Raw genomic sequence first — 15,528 nt, 5'->3', positions numbered from 1 at the left:
CTGTGTATTTTGTGTGTTGCTGAATATGCTCAAACATTCAGCAGGCTCACATGTTAAATCTTTTCAAAACAAGCTCTGTACTGTATAATAACCCAGCTAAGCAACCTGGTGCTTTTTTAGCTTACAGTATTGCAGAATGCTTTTAGTTATAATTCATGAGCGTTTTTTCAAATAAAGTAGACAACTGCAGTGAATCTCTGTCATATTTAAGTGATGCTAAAACCAACATCTCCAGAATTCCAGAATTCTTATGTCCCTAGCTCCTGAGGTCTAGAAAATGCTGGAGAAGAAAGAGACAATTGACTACAGACAGCTGTAGACTACACGAGGTTTTTACCAGAGCTTTTTGATAAACACTCTATGCCACAGGCTGAGAAGCTCATTTCAACTTCAACTTCAGTGGGAGATTAGACCTTAAATAACAGAAAACTTACAAAATCTTGCTGTTGTCAAAACAAGCATAGGTATTCATTCACTGCCAGTTTCTTAAAGAACTGCATTACAAAATCTGAAGTCTTGAAACCATTCCCCATCCCCTTCTCTGTGAGAAGAGTTTCACTTATTTCATTTTCCAGAAAAGCTACTGCCAAAAAACACACAGTGCTCTTCCCCTAGCTGGAGAAAATTCAACAGAAAATAGTAGGTAGGACCTAGTGTATTTAACAGTTTGCTGATTATGCATTGTTACTCCAATTATTTTGGGACTAATTTGAATAAGACTAGAATCTGTACAACACTACTCTGCATCTCCTTTCTAAAAAGGTTGCAATCTGAAATAGTGTTAAACATACCATTTGAACACACTAGGCTCCTCCCAACAGGCAGGGGAAGAAGAGGAAACACTTACCCTGTTAGGAATATCTGCAGGCTTGAAGATTTGAAAAATTGTTTTACTAGGGTTTAATCTTTTCATTAGAAAAAAAAAAAATCAGGCAATTTAGTAACAGAAAGCTAGGCCCTGTCAGAACAACTTCTGTGAACCATCTCAGGTGTAATCAAAAACAGTATGTGAGCCCTAAACTGCTTAAGCATGATGGGCTGATGCGTTAAACAGCCTAGCACTGGGAAGAACCTGCCAAATTAATTTCCAAGTAATTATGCACTTCGTCTGCCTTCTTTGAAGTAAACATGATGTGAAAAATCTTGAATACTACCCATTTGTCCCAGCTTCTGCAAAAGATTTTCCTTTCCTCACCAAATTCAGATGGAAAAGCAGCCATGTGGCATTCTCTCATGAGGAGTTAAAATGAAGACTGTGGCCATGGAGAGAATCCAAAAGCTAAATTCAGTATTGAGTAACCCTGCTGGAGTAACAGCATTTAAGGCATCTATTTTTGAACTATTTTTAAACAACTAAGGAGGAGACAATCTGAACTTGCCTGTTGGTGGGCACATATGCCTCCCTGCCCTTTCGGTAAGGACTCTTTAGCACATGCCTTGTTAGCCAGCAGTGCAAAAAAATGCTCCCTGATCCAGAGCATGCAGATGTGTACTCATTCTAAAGCAAGGGTCAAAGCCTTCTCTCATCTACACCTATGTAGCACAACATGCATGACCTGTCATGAGCCTCTGCTGCATTCTCACACAGCAATGCCTCTCCTGACAGAGGGTGTGCTCCTTATCATTTTCTCTCCATGTTTGCTCCAGGAACCCAGTGTCCCTTTCACGCCCTTCCGTCTTGAGCAAGTCAGAGGGAGGCATGATCAGAAATCTCCCAAGGTCTGTGCTGCCAAAGTGTGCCTTGAGGATGTGGTCATTTGTTACAGCCAGTTCTCTCCCTTGTCTTCGTCTGTTCCCTCCCGAGTATTGCATACACTCTGCTAAACAAGTGGGAGAAAGGGAAAAACATGACTCAAGCCTTCCAAGTAAGTTATCTTTTCTTTAAACAAGGGTCAGACTGAGGAACAGGGTGAAATGGGAGCAATATAACCAGAGTGACCTCACATCAACCATTAGATACAGAATCTGAAGCACCAGACAACACAACTCCAATTATCTCCACAGTCTATGCAACTTCATCCTCTCTAAAGTCAGGCACTGCTCTTTTATATGTTGCACCAGCAACTTCAGAAATCACCTGCTGCTGCACAACTCACCAGTGGATAACAACCTGGTTGGCCACTGGCAGGCTGGGGTCTTAGTGGGGTTTTATTTTAGAGATACAAGAAAAGAGGTCAGGTCTGGCTCTGCAAGCTTGCCTGAGACATCTGTCAGGCACTCAAGAGTTTTTCCATCACCACTCTTTCATATTGCATGTTGAAAGAAGAGCCACTATAAGAACAGGTCCCACTGGATACCATGTATGCTCCTCTTTCCCTCAATGCTTCTACTTCTCCATGTGCTTTCACAGCTTCCCCTTGATGCCCATCTCCATTCAGTCTTGCTCATGACAGCAGCACACCTTTCACCCACCTTCACTGCCATCACCATTTGCGTCCTGGACCCAGTCTTATTCCTCTTCCAAAAAAAGAGATGACATGTAGAAACAAAACATGTTGCTCTGCCCAAGGGGAGACCATGATCCTTACTTAGGGATTTAGCTCTCTCAGGACCTACAGAAGGACCCTCCATCCCACTGATAGACCGTGTCCAGCCCAGCAGCTGCTGCGTTGTGTAACCACTTGCTCCTGTTTCAGCAGGGTCAAATAATCAAATGGGGATCTCTGGCCCTAAGCCCCCATTCATTAGAGCACTCGGTTACATGGGGAGTTTAATTCAAAATTATTACCAACTCCTCATGCCAGGAAAAAAAAAAAAAGATAGGTTTATTGTGGTAGCTTTGGTCCCAGAGATAAATAATTTTCTCAAAATTTGGAAAAAACCCCACTATTGGCAGCATTATGAAGGTTTTAAAGTTAAAAATATAACAAAATTTAATGGTTTCAGATGCTTTTCATGTCAATGTAACTAGAAAATGCCTTTAATATGGAAACAAATTAAATTTGGCAAAGAATTAGTACATAAGACATCCCAATTGCATTTTGTAATTCAAAAAGCCTGAAAACAGATAAGATACTGTGAATTAAAAATAACTCTGCATGTTAAATTCTCATGAACTTTCATTAAGGCTTGTGTTGCATGTCCCAAATGTACCATTGTATGTTGTAATACACTACATCCCTTTATTTATAAAATACTTTTAAAGCTACCGATAGCTAGAGCCAGAAAAGTGACTATATAAAAATGTTATCTTCTCAAATTACAACTTCATTTCCAATGTGTGTATTTAAAAGAGAGATGCAATCTCAATTTCAATATTTCAGATGCACAGCTGAACTTTCTAAGAGTTCAGTGCCAATTGAATCCACGTTCAATTCAGTCGTGTCTGTTTATTTTACTGATAAAACCTCGTACCAAAGCTGACACAGCTATATTAGAGATAGAGCTGGATTCTCTTCTAGTTTGGGAATTACCTGCAGGCTAACCAACTGTCCCATAGTTTCAGTTCTTCTTTACAAATGATGAATGAAGTAATCAGAGGGGACTTGTTCTGACTTTCTTGGGCTGGGTTCACAAGGCCACCATCCAGAAAGAAAAAAGGGGTATATTTCATTTTCCCTACAAGCACTCATCTTTTATTGAATGTTCCAGTGACCGGACAAATTGTTTATCATCCCTATAGAGCAGTATTTTTTAGGTTAGAACCCAAGAAGCTTTCATCTGGAATGCTATATTGTCATCCCTTGAGAATTTTAAAATTGGATTTGGCTTGGCCCCTCAGATTAAACTACGTCTCCCACGATGCACCATGTATTGGGCCTCCTCCTTGAACATACCAAGAAAGTTTCTTTGGTGTTTCATGGCAAATATTTCATTCCCTAACGAAAAATGTTAACATGGAACAACAAAGTTTGTAGCAAGACAAGTTTGGGGGGTTTTTTTGTGTTTTTCAGATGTTCAGCTTTCTGATGAAAAGTCCAAGATTTTTGTAAAAAAAATCTGAAGTCCTCATTTTCAGTCAAAAATAAAGGAGAAGCAAATTTTTGAAATCATTCTAAACAGGGTGGTGGTGGATAAACAAGCTCTTGCAGACTTCATCGTCTACCATCACTCCAACCAGCGTTATTTTACTATATTTGACCATAAGATCATATTAATCTTACTTGACCCGTAAGATCTTTCAGATGAACAAGAAATTCATGTATTTTAAATCAGCCTGTTCTCCTGCTTCCTGGTATGCCAAAAGCATATTCAGCTGTCAGAGAATTTTTCTTCTCACACCTCAGCCAACTATAATCCTTATCAAGGAAAGGATCGCACTTTGGATGGCACTACAAGTTTGGATGGGAAGTCCCTTCTCTTCAACTGGCCAAATGTAACACCATGTTTTATGTGCTGAAAACAAGACTGGTTTCTTTTAAGACCAAAAGGACCGATTAAATAATTTAACTTGACATCTTGCAAAATATCCTGCTTCCTGTAATTACTCATGCCATAAGACCTGCCCTGGAAACCTGTGATGGACCAAGATCCAGTGGTCTCCATTTTCTGAGTCTCACAGCATGGCTGTTCCACAGCTCTTGACCCCCATCACTTCAGAGTCAGCTGCTACTCCGTTTGCAAGAACGTAAGGGCACTGGTACAGAAGCCCAGCTTTGTGCCAGCACTCACTTTGACCACTTAATAATTTACAAAGAAAAACCAAAAAACAAACTTAAGAAAAACTAGGTGGAAACTGTACATTACAGAAAGGCATCTGCAAGCTAGTTGACTCTAAAGTTAGCTGTTTCAAGAGTATTTTTATTGTTTCCTTCATGGAATCATAGAATGGTTTGCATTGGAAGGGACCTTAAAGATCATCCAGTTCAAGTAGACCAGGCTGCTCAAAGCCCCATTCAACCTGACCTTGGCCTTTCTCTTACCATATCAAGTTCCAAGGCAGCAAGTGCATGAACAAGTCTCACATAAGACATAGTTTGCACTGAAAACCTTTTGTATCTCTAAGTCCAGCCAGCTCTGCCAGAGCACCTCCTGGAGTAACACCAGCTCCTCGTTGCAGGCTCTCCTTGTTTTCTATACAACATAGCAAGTACCAGCAGACACTTGTAAACCAGGGAGGGACAAACCATTTCATACTGTGAGCTGCTTTCATCCTTTCCAGCTCAAGGAGCAGAAGGGAAGAGGGAAAAACAGGAGGTAAAGGTGACAGAAACAGCCCCCACCCAAAGGGAGGTAGGGGCTGCTCAAGGGTGTTAAAAGGCACAGCTACACAGACTTTTTCTAGCATCCCATTAGTCAAGAAGAAACCTGAGAATTTACACCCAATTAATATTCACATTTAATCCAAGCCTGATACGTATCACTATTTTGTTGCCCAGTTAATTTATCCATCTTCACCTGTAGAATAGAGCTCTCACCCATTAGATCTGGACTCCCTCAAGAGAAATTTCATTTAAGTCAATGAGGATTCTTGGCCCCTGATGGTGTCTTTAGGGGCCAGAGACTGTTTTCACTGTTTGGTCTTCAAACACCAGCTATGTACTATTACCCGACTCTACTCAAGAAGGAAAGACTGAGAATTTATATTTGTGTTAGCATTTTCAAAAACATCCCTTCTGCTTGCATCATCATTACTGCAGAGGGTTTCAGATTGAGCATCTTGCATCCTACAATCACTGGGCAACACAGCTCTCTGGTGAAAAACCTGCACTGGTACCAGGGAGATTGGACATGCATTTTAGAAGTCTTGTGCTCATTTTTCTAACATCTTATATCATCATTTTGATTTTGTTATAACTTCCCTCTAGTTGCCTGGATTGGGTGGTCATGCTGTATCCTCACATCTCATCTGTAAAACAGTGCTCTACTTAAATTTCTCATGAAAGGACTTAAGCTTGTTGAGAGTCTCTCTCAGAGGAACTGAGAAGGGTAACCCCAGAACGTGCAACAATGCATCCTGCCTATAATTTCAGGTAAGTACATTTTGCCTAAATTAGAAGTACTGAAGGAATACACAGAGAGGGGGGAGGTAAGGATTTAGTTGTTACTACGTGCTGTTAGAGCTATTTCATCACACTTACTCCAGACGACCTGTAGAAATACTGTGAAACATGTCAGAACTATACATTACAAGTGAGGTATTCAAATTACAAAAAAAGAAACCTAATTTTCCTTACTAATGGAATGTGTATCAAAAGTATATACCAAATTTCCTACCTGTAGGACAGTGGTCACTTACAGCAGTGTAGTTTATTACATACAGTGCTCTGCCAGTGTGCCTGTTTTAATGTAGGCATCAAACAACAGAAAGCACAAACAAACCTCATTTCTGAGCCTTCATTACTGTCTTAAGAACCAGGTGATTTTAGACACAGCTTTTTATTTCTGCCACATTGCAGACTCAGACAGATGTTAACAAGGGGCTCTGAAGCCCCATCAGATGGTCATATTTCAGTACCAACATCGTGCCCATTGGCATGACCCATTCATTCACAGCAGTCACACCCACCATTCACAGGAGACTCTGGGACAGACCTTGGGAGATTTAATCCCTGAGGATATTTCCCTTTGGTTTATAAAATGACATTGCATTTCCACTTCCAAATCCTAAGGAATAACCTATTTTCTCCTTTAGTTTACATCTGTCAAAAGCCTGATATTCCAGTGTTTCACACTCGGAGAAGGGTTTAAGAGTCTTAACCTTTTCAGAATTAATTGCATTTCCCATATTCATCAGATGAGATTTCTTGGAGAAAGAAATTTGGCCAATAAACTGATATGCTGCTTTAATTCTGTTTGAAGAGAATAGGCAAGAAAGGTGTGAGAGTCAGGCTTTTTCTATCACGTGTAATAGAGAGAAAGACAACTCATGGGACAAGGGATCCAAATTGGTGCAGATGAAACTTCTCTCAGCTTGCACATAGGCACATCAACAGTACTGGACACAGACACTAATACTAGGCTAGCCCAGAGCCACCTTTCCTCTTTAATACTTGTGAGACATTTTTATTGAGAAGTAAAAATAAAAGGAATGTTAAAAATAGAGAATTAGCCAGAGAGCAAGCACACTGTAGAAAGATGCTACTCCCCTGCCACATCTAGAGCACCCTGAGGCCTGCGAGCTCAGGACACATGACACTTAAAAAGACATGGAAAACAGAAGGCTGTGGGAAGGCAAGTCATAAGGCTTTTCCTTGTACATGCCAAAAAAAATGTCACCACATCTACCCTTTGCCACAAAAAGCTGAGGATGAGGGTCAAGTGTCAGCATGGGGGGTAGAAACAGGCAGCCAAGAAAGAAGAGGTGGGCAGATGACTGTAGGGTCTGCCATGAAGGAAAAAAAAAAAAAGGCATCTTACAAACCTGTTCACTACAAGTCCCACATTCATAACTGTTTCCAAATGGAAGGCTGTGAAAAGCCAAAACAAACATTCCCAATTCTTTTTGAACCCATCAGACAATATAGGAAAAATATGTGCATTTTATGGTTTGAGGGCACAACCTTTTAATTATGTGTTTGCATTGTCATGTCCAAGACCTTTTTTCTCCTCAAAAATTAATATTTCCTCAAGCAATGCAGCTATTTATCTTGGATGAACATAAATTGAAACAGAATCCGCCTGTGCAGAGTGAGGCACAGAAGGGCTAGAACATGACACCTAGGGGAATTCAGAACACACTGCAATGCAATCCTGGTCATTTTTCTAGGGCCTTTTCAACTCGGTTTCCTACAGTTCTTTGAGAGTTTCCAGATATTGTTTTGCATACGCTGTATGTGCAGAGGCACTTACAAAACAGAGAACAAGTACAGGTAGTGGGGAAGGTAGGGAGAAACTGAAGAAAATAAAATGTATACATTTCCTCTGTACTGGAGCTGAATGAAAAGCAGTTCTGGCGTCCAAGCCCAGCAAGTGTTCTGGCATATCATCACCTCTCTCTTCTCTGTGATAAAGCACAGCCTCGTGAGCTGAGGAAAATGTCAATCAACTGCTTTTGCCACTAAAGACTTGTATCTGCAGAAATACTGTAAAGTAATAGTTTACAAATGATACTTAAATTAAAATATATTGAGCCATTACAAGAAAATCCAGGCCTACTTTGGAAAAGACATTACATTTAGTCGTAATTGGGGTTCTCAGAAAACTTACATCTAGTGTTCAGGCATCAACTTTTCCCTCTTCAAGTCTTACAGACTTAGTAGTTGGCCTACAATTCACACAGTAACATCCAAAATATGCATAACAGCAATTACAGAAGCAGAAATAGTAGAGTCCATTTTTACTTACTTACTTAATGGATAAGTAAGTGCTAAAGCATCAAGAGGACACTGAAGGAGTACTTTTTCCATAATCAATCTAATTATTATTTCACAATAGACCTTTTTTTGGTCACACACCACCTTTCAAGCTAGAACATTAAAAAAAAGCTTCCTACACAATTTACACAACCTATCACTAACATGGACCCAATTTGGTGTGAGTGCCAATAAACAGCTACTTTATCAAACACTGTGCAACAGCGTACTAGGAGGGAAAATCCAGGCTTAGTCACTCCATGTGAATTCTGACATCTGCAAAGATTTTAATGAGATACTTTTGGGCAAAACCCGTTGGGCAGCCAAATCTGCGTTTAGTCATGGGTGAAATTTCCACACACGCTAATACTCACAGGCCTTGAATATCCTGCCATGGAAGGGTGAAAACCTCCCCCTTGTGACCTCAACTTCACTTGTCTGTTGATTAAGCTGAATTTCAGCTGCGCCTTACAGCTCACTGTCCCCAGGTGTTGCAATCAGGGAGAGCAAAGAACACCCTCTCTATTATTTGCAAATACTTTAGCTTTCAGAAGTTTGACTGGAAAGCATTGTAGTGCAGACTCAAGATGTTCTGTTACGAAAGGAGGGGGAAACAGAAATACGAAATGTGTTCCTAATGAATCCCAAAATTTTGAAATCTATGAGGCATAACTTGACCAGAGAGACTTGTGAGGTTTCCCATTAGATCACTTGCCTATACTGTAAATCCTTCGCTTACTCCATCCAGGCAGCCATACTCAAACCCAGCATTAAAAGATGAATTGTAGAAGGCCCTCATCCCCCACAGAAGTGAATTCAGGCAAGCAGTGCGACCTGCTACTGTTTTGTAACCCAGCAGAAACATCCCTTTTCTTGTTGGTAAACCACTGAAGGCATTATCTTTTCTGCAACCTCAAAAGATTTAAAAATAGGAAAAGAGATGGTCAGATTTCTTAGTCAAAGCGTTATTTCCAAACTTACACTCCACAGGTAAAAGTTCTTAGATAAAAGGAAACAAAACAAAAAACCCTCTCCAGGCAAACTACAAACAGCCAGGCCAACAATTTTTTTCTCTCTCTGGTTCAATGTGCATGGGACACCAGTGCTTTATTTAGCTGCAGCAGCAAAAGTTCAACTCAACCTTGGTTACAAAAATACTTGAAAACTCAACATACTCACCATCATCACAATGAGGGGGGTGGTTAATCTTAAAACACCACCGAAAAATGAGGCAGCTCCAATGGCAGCAAAGACCTGTATCAATCCATACTCCATTAGTTTGAACACCAAAAAAAAAACCAAGGATCAATCCTATTATTCTGCCATACAAACCTCCTGTGTACCTGTATACAAGAAGAAAAAGAGCAAACCTTTTGCCAGTGATGGTGTTTTCTGGAAATCCTTTAATATTCTGTTCGTCCCAGATTAATTTTGTAAGCTTCTGTAGAGAGCCCTTTCCCACAAAAAGCTCTAGCAACCTTCCTTAGTATGAACACTTGCTTAATGCCAATCACAAGCACGAAGCTGACGGATTTACCATACTTTAAAGAAAAAGGACTAACAGCATGTCTGTCTTCATGTCCTTCAAAGCAAAATGAGAATTAACCTTATAGTGGAAGTCAAAAGTAGAGGTCACAGAATACACACTGAGGTATTTCAGATTAAAAGGCCTCACTTCTAGAACTCCAGCCTTATATAATTTCTCAAAATTAAGTCTGCATTCACCCCATAAACCTGGCAAGTAAAATATTACAGTCATATAAGAAATGGGCAGAAAGGTCCAATAGGTATTAATGACCTGCCCAAAACTAACCAGGAATGAAGTTGTGAAGAGAACCCAGGAGTCTTCAAACTAACCTACACTGAAGAGCTAAACCAAAATGTAGCACAGTTGCGCAGGTAATTGCTGATGCGATACGCAGCATTCCATTCCACATGCAAGGAATTAGATACACAGACTCAAGTGTCAGACAAGGAACTGGATTTGTACCTTCACTTTCCAGAAATGGTGAATTATTACTATTATTCATACTACAGCCATTTTTATGATAGATGTTATATGGTTATTTCTCTTCTGACTGTGCATGGGGGAATTAGCTCAAATGGTAGAGCGCTCGCTTAGCATGTGAGAGGTAGCGGGATCGATGCCCGCATTCTCCAGTGTTGTATTTTGCTGAACAAGAGGCTGGAGAGCAGAGCTGCAGAAAGGGCCCCAGGGGTCACTGGCAAGTTGGACACGAGTCAGCAGTGCCCTGGCAGCCAGGAGGGCCAGCCCTGTCCTGGGGGGCATCAGGCACAGCATGGCCAGCTGGGCAAGGGAGGGGATTGTCCTGCTCTGCTCTGCACTGGGGCAGCCTCACCTCGAGTGCTGGGGGCAGTGTCGGGTGCCACAGTATAAAAATGACATTAAGCTCTTAGAGACCATCCAAAGGAGGGCCACGAGGATGGTGAAGGGTCTGAAGAGAAGCCTTATGAGGAGTGGCTGAGGGCACTTGGTGTGCTCAGCCTGGAGAAGAGGAGACTGAGGGGAGACCTCATTGCAGTTACAACTTCCTTATGAGGGGAAGAGGAGGGGCAGGCACTGATCCCTTCTCTGTGGTGACCAGTGACAGAACTTGAGGGAATGGCCTGAAGCTGTGTCAGTGGAGGTTTAGGGTTGGATATTAGGAAAAGGTTTTTCACACAGAGGGTGGTTGGGTGCTGGAACAGGCTCCCCAGGGAAGTGGTCACAGCACCAAACCTAACAGAGTCCATGATGCATTTGGAAAATGCTCTCAGGCACATGGTGTGATTCTTGGGCTCTCCAGTCCAGGGCCAGGATGTGGACTTAGATCATCTTAGTGGGCCCGTTCTAGCCAGGGATATTCTATGATTCTATGATTTGAGGAGCATCATCTTGCACCATTATGCAACTTTTTCCCATTTATTCACACAACTGATCTATTTGATTGATGAACACAGTTCTGGAATGGTTTTTAAAACTATATGTAGTTCTAAAATGGTTATAAAAGTCAGGTTATCAGGTCAAAAACATGAGTGCTGACTGATAGACTTAACTATCTATATCTATTCAGCCAAGTACACCACGTTTCAACAAACATTGCATATTGAAAATTGATTTAGACAATATTTTGGGGAGGGCAGGAGGTGAATACACAGGGGTAGGGCAAAGGCAGAAGGCTGTGCACACAACTAATTCTTTTTATATTTTTTCAATATTTTTGAATGGCATTATGCACTCTCCAGCCAAGTCTCCTTGCTTGCTGAACATTAAGCCTCTCAGCATTACTGCAAGAACCTTGCTCTAGTCTACAACAACTTTCTAAAAACTACAGCTAAAGACCAGCAGTTTCTTCCAAAGTTCAGGGTGTTATGTCCAAGATTCAGGTTCAGGCTGTTACGTACATAAGAAACAGATGAAAAGTCTGGATCTGAACCCGTATTCCTACAGTTACAGAGACGGAGCCAGAAGCCGAGACTCCTTCTGGATCCCCAAAGGATTCAAAAGATCTACACTTGGAAAGTCCACAGTTTTGGCTATGGTCTTTCCACAGCTATTCTCAGATGATATTTCTTCATTCTTTTCCCTAATTTTAGCATCTCTTTCCAAGCAAACCATCCTGTTCTACCTATACATCCTCCTCCAAGCACTTGGTGCTTTGCTGTTGCCAAGTTTCAGCCTACAATGCAGATTGTTGCTACTTGACACAGGCCTTTCGTACAGGAAGCACAAACCAGGACTGAAGGGAAGCATAGGAACAACCAGGCCACTGGCAACCCCAGAACCTGCTGTTCAACAGCTAAGGATGAAATAAAACACCAAAGCAATGCAGAGGGATGTGTATCCAGGTTCTTCATGAGTCCCACATTTAAAAGTATATGTGATCCTTTGCTTCCCACCTTCAACTGGAAGCACAGCATCTGCAACACAGAGGAGGAGACATGCAAAGACACAAATCATTAAAAGGTCCTCTTACAAAAATGCAGTTTGTAGTAGTTCCCATTTGCCTAAACCTTATTTAAAAGAATGCAATGAGTTTACATTACAGCTTCAGCATCTGGGGCACTTCCAGGAAAACAAGGAATATATGTTCTCTCCAGCCGGGTTTGCGTGATGTTAATCCTGATCTAAATAAGGAGAAACTGCAGCGATTTAAGCCAAAGAAAGGCAACTGGACTACTTCAGCAGGACTCCTTCCCCCCTTCCTTTCAGAGGTAGCAGCTCAGGATGTTCCCAGCATATTTGTCTCAATTAGTTCTGATATATCAGATGGGAGCATTACATTACTTTAAAAAAAACCCTACCTTATGAGCAAATATGCTTCAACACACCCTCCAGTTATTTCAGTTTCTTCTCAAGTATCAATCACGTAACTCCCCTTACCTTGACTGAAGGCCTGATTAGAATATCTGACTCTATCTGGACCAATCCATGCACTTCATGAATAGCTTGTTTCTGAAATTTCTCTCTTGAGCTGATTTATGCTTGAATATTAAAAACAAAACCAAAAAAATTTATTAAAAGGATGAATATAACTTGCCTTGCTGCCTGTACAGAATGTGTCTATTTACACAAAAAAAGCCAACTTTCCCTTACTAAGTTGTTTTGTTAACTAATAAATCTAGTTTACTAGATCAGTTTGTTATTTATTCTACTAATCTATCTGGTTTACTAATGCTTATATTCCCCTACATAAACATCTGGCTGCTGAAACCTAAAATTCCCAAAACCAGGAATTATTTTATGCTGTCTAAACCCAGAAAACAAGAAAAAAAAAATTAAAATCCATAGCCTGGCCTTGACCGCTTTGCCCACAGAACATTGTAACTCTACAAAATGGGATTAGCTGACCAAGAGTGTATCATTCCTGAGGAGCACTTCGGTGGACAAGCACAGCACTTGGAGTTGACGGATTCATTTGCAATTATACAGCTTTTCACTGAAGAGCACCATGGAGAGCTGGAAGGACTTAGAGGTTTCCCCCTTCACAGCAGCACAGGCTATACTCAAACCACACCTAAAAAGATGTTTATCCCACAAGTTCTTTAAGCTCTCCTTTGGTAAATGCTGGCCCCAGTTATTTCAACATTTTGCAGCTTAGACTGCCAGTTATCATGCTGACCACAACCAGCCTTCCTGTACAGCTCTACTGTTCCTGGACACTTTCTCAATCTCTGTCATCCGGAACGGTTGAACTCTCCAAGCAGGTACAACTTCCTTCTTCCAGTCTGGAAAGCAGCTGGCATATTTTGGACATCACCACAACCTAAACAGTAACAATATGAACTCTGTTCCTGGAACAAAGAGCAGGAGCTCTGTGGTATTTGACCCACCTGATCCCCGCTCAGAAGTACAAGGAAAAATTAAAATGTAGCCAACATCTAGTGCAAGAAAATTTCTTCCAGACTCCAGACTGGCAACCAAAGGGACACAAGATACTTCCCAATCTTGTATTTGCTTTTTACATTATTCCTACCTCTCAAACAAAAATATATTCCAAATTCATAATGGTCAAGAAAAGAATAAAAACCTGCTTAGTCTGCCCTGCTTTAGAAGCCACATGATTGTGTAACTCACTTATATCAAAGCCTCAGGTTCTATACATATCTTTGCTACCAGTAAAGGAATGCACACAAAAAACCAGCACATCTGAGAATCAATTTGAAGCTTACAGCAATGCCAAAATAACTGAGAGAGAAACAACAGAAGAAAGTGGGTTTTTACAATTAAAAGTACAAACGGTTGAGCAAGAAGAGCAAAGCACAGAGAATGGAGGTGTAGGACTTGTTTACACACAGGGTTTTGTACCACTAACTCCTCCTGTTCGAAATCAGTGCCTTCGGTGGAGACAGATTTCTCCCTGGTGGCAGCAGGAGGACTGCACTGCTACGCTGCAGCAATACATGTGCAATACTGAGACTTGCTGATGGAAGAAGCCCATTGCTTCTTTACCTCTTTCTCTTGCCTTCCCATGACCTCCTACTCCTCCTTCTCCAAGGAATATCAATGCCTGCTGGAAGAGCTACAAAACACTACTGAAAGCACTGTTCAGTGTAAATGTGTGAGGATAAGCTATGATAGAAGGAAGTGCTGTCAAACTGGCATAGCCACATACAGCCCCATCTGGAGATGCAGTCTTTCACTATCACAGTTTAAAAGAAAAACCATACACTTGACTGAGTTGAATCAGTACACAAGGCAAAATTCAGCATCTTACAATTTTTTTTATTTGCTTCTTATTCCATCTCTTAAAGTGGCGAGGGTGCTTATTACTAACCTGTTGGATCTCAAAAGGGTAATGATTTTTATCGGCTTCTGGAGCACTGACTGATAATCTCACATTAAGCTGAGATGAACCAAATCTAAATGATCCTAACTAAAGTCTTACAGCTGCAATCATAATTCCCTTTTTCAATTCCTAAGAACAAGAGAACAGTGAACAAGCTTCTTTTCCACATTTAGTCTTATTACAAGCTTATTAGAGACATCATCACTACCTTCCGCAGGTGCATGACCTTACAAAGTCCAGAACAATTTAATGCTTAATTCCTTTCAGATCTATCCAGTTTCAACATGATGTACTCTTTATAACTTGTAGCCACACCAAATGAAAAATTGGCACTAAGACCATCCAGCCTCTAGGTTAGATCAGCCTGACTATTTTTGACTCAGAAACAGACAGACAAAAAAAGCCATGAAATTATCATGGTTTCAGTTGTTTTATCTTAACAGCAAAAAATTGTTTTGTTTTGAAAAATAACGTTTTGCAAGCATTTAGTCCTTAAAACAAAACAAAACAAAACAAAACAAAAAACAACAAAAAACCAAAAACAACAACAACAAAAAAAAAATATGTCAGAGTGAGGGAAAAGGCTTTTCCTGTAGCAACCCAAATAGCCATAGGTACCAAGTCCAGGTACTAAGTGACAAAGGCTGCTTTTATAAAGAAAATGTAAATACATGTTACAGCAGACAATACTGAATCAAGTATTGCAAGTCAAATAACAGACTAGAATCGGTGGCAAGCACAGGAAAGTATGTCTGCTTTCTATATACTTAAATAAGCAGTTTAGAATCGTCCTGGTTCCGGCCCAGATCAGTGGGAGGGGGTGTGGCCAAGACCTTGTGGAATTCAATACCATTTTATATCGTGGCCAGGGACAGGGGTGAGGGGCTCTTTTTCTTCAAAGAAGCGTGGAAGGCAGAGGGTCTGTCCACCATTGTTTTACATTGTCTTGGGCTTCCTGAGCATTTGGTATGTAAATCACCCTCTCTTTGCATATTTTTGTTATT

At 40.8% G+C, this 15,528-nt stretch overlaps 1 pseudogene; it reads right to left on the bottom strand.

The window, feature by feature from the left end:
• The window catches only part of LOC125317129, a 76,114-nt pseudogene that overhangs the window by 39,385 nt on the left and 21,201 nt on the right, over positions 1 to 15,528 (bottom strand).

The sequence above is a fragment of the Corvus hawaiiensis genome, chromosome 26, assembly GCF_020740725.1.
Source record: "Corvus hawaiiensis isolate bCorHaw1 chromosome 26, bCorHaw1.pri.cur, whole genome shotgun sequence".
Classification (NCBI taxonomy): Eukaryota; Metazoa; Chordata; class Aves; order Passeriformes; family Corvidae; genus Corvus; species Corvus hawaiiensis.
The sequence above is the reverse complement of the archived record's forward strand: the minus strand, read 5'-3'. Positions and strand labels throughout refer to the sequence as shown.